This window comes from Sitodiplosis mosellana, unplaced genomic scaffold, assembly GCF_009176505.1.
Source record: "Sitodiplosis mosellana isolate CC-2019 unplaced genomic scaffold, AAFC_SMos_1.0 Smas_scaffold_4014, whole genome shotgun sequence".
NCBI classification, from domain to species: Eukaryota; Metazoa; Arthropoda; class Insecta; order Diptera; family Cecidomyiidae; genus Sitodiplosis; species Sitodiplosis mosellana.
The window spans coordinates 2004-4332 of NW_022599256.1; positions in this window are offsets into that span (position 1 = coordinate 2004).

Here is a 2329-nt window from a genome sequence, read left to right on the forward strand (position 1 = left end):
CGTGGCCGCAAGTGACCAAGTGGCCAATAGTTTGGGCAGCATTGTAAAATAATAAGATGTTCAATTGACATCCATAGATTGAAAGAACAACTTATTAGCTCTTTATCCATAACTCTGATGGAAAAATAACTTAGAGCAAAAAAACGCAAATAACGTTGCGAACAAAAGTGACACAACTCAGCATTGACCGAAAAAGACGTCTTTTGCATTTTTCTCACTACAGGAAATAGATAACGATTAGGTGTCTTCGGCTTATTTGTAGAAAATAAAAAGAACTACAAATAATCCACAATTTTACCTAAAAAAATTCCGATGGATTTTTTAGTTCAAATTACACTAAAAAAATCCCAAAAATCCAAATTCTAATCCCATCGAAATTATTGTGCATTGACTGAAATCAACTCAGACTTCCTATTAATAGTGAGTCTCAAATATGACAGACGATATCACTCTATTTTATTTGCCTTATGAGAACATCAATTTTTCGTGTGGTTTAGGCTAAACAATTTTATCTCATCCTGCATTAATTACATCTGAATTCAAATTCATCATCCAAAAGAATTTTCCGGGTTTGGAGGAGAACCAATCATCGATCCATTTTTTTAAATTTTCGTAAGAATCGAAGTGCTGCTCGTCCAGTGCGTGACCCATCGATGCGAATAAGTGGAAATCGGAAGGAGCTAAGTCTGGTGAGTAAGCCGCATGCGATAATGGTTCCCAATTAAGCAGCTCTACCGTTTCTTTGGCCGGTTTTCCACGGTGCGGCGGTGCATTGTCATCAAGCAAAATCGTTCGATGTTGTCTGGCGTCGTATTCCGGGCGATCTTTCTTGATGGCTCGGTTCAATTCGATCAGTTGTTGTCGATAACGATCAGAATTAACCGTTTCGCCGGGTTTGAGCAGCTCATACCAGATAATACCGCGCTGATCCCAGAAGACACAAAGCATTGCCTTCTTTCCGAAACGATTCGGGCGTGGCGTCGATTGGGCCGGTTGGCCACGGTCAACATATGAAAATTTGCATTTGGGATTGGAGAAATAGATCCACTTTTCATCGCCAGTCACCACACGATGCAAAAACGACTTTCTTTCGTACCGGGAGAGGAGCAATTCACAAGTGGTTTTTCGGTTTTCTTGCTGTCGATCGGTCAATTCATGAGGCACCCATCTACCGACTTTCCGGATCTTTCCCATGGCTTTTAAACGATTGGAAATGCATTCACGGGTCACATTTAATTGTTCTGCGAGTTGTTCTTGCGTTTGACCATCATCATCATGCAGCAAAGCCTGCAATTCGACGTCCTCAAACTTTTTCGGGGGCCGGCCGCGTTCCTCATTTCTCACATCAAAATCACCACTTTTGAACTTCTTGAACCACTCAAAACACTGGGATTTACCAAGAGCATGATCTCCGTAAGCTTCCTGGAGCATACGGTGCGATTCGGCCGCAGATTTCTTTAATAAAAAGCAGAAAAGCAATGATGTCCGCAAATCGTTGTTATTTGGCACAAAAGTCGACATAATTAACACAGAAAAAAACGCGTGGTTGTATGAAACTTGTAATTTTTATGATTGGATGTTGTTGGCAGATATCAAAACTTAAAAAAAAGATAGCTGACTTGGTTTGACAGGTCATACATTTGTCGCTGTCGCCATCTTTTGACAAATCCCGGTTTCATATTTACACACCGGTATTACTCATCTTATTACAAGTAATAAGATGCGTAATAAGTAATAAGATCATCTTATTACAGTAATAAGATTGTAATAAGTATCTTATTACTTTTGGTGCAAAAAAAAATCGCAAAAAAAGTTTCATGTAAAAAACATGTCATTTTTTGTCAGACGAAAAAATGTTGAAAAAAAATGTGTCTTGCAAAAATCATATCAAATTTTGCAAGACACATTTTTTTCAACATTTTTTCGACTGGCAACATTTGACATGTTTTTTGTATGAAATTTTTCTTCAAAGGAAACAAAATTAATATTGCAGAGCAATTGGAATAGATTCATTGGCTACTAACAATGGTAATGTTGCATATTTTTCTTCACAAAATAAGAAATTGGTCTGATCTTTTTGATCGATGTGTATTTTTCAGGTGACGAATAGCTGAACCAATTTAGCTGAATAATCGGATTTTTTTGTCCATCTATGACCATACCAACCAATATTGTTGCCTTGTTGGACCATCGATTAATATTCTGTCAAAAAATGGCTCAAGTTATTTGTCTTTTTAATTGCTTACAGTATTGGTATTGGTATGGAGTAGAATTTTTTTTATATTTTTGAGACCCTAACGTGCATTCGAGCTAAATTTGAACGCGATTT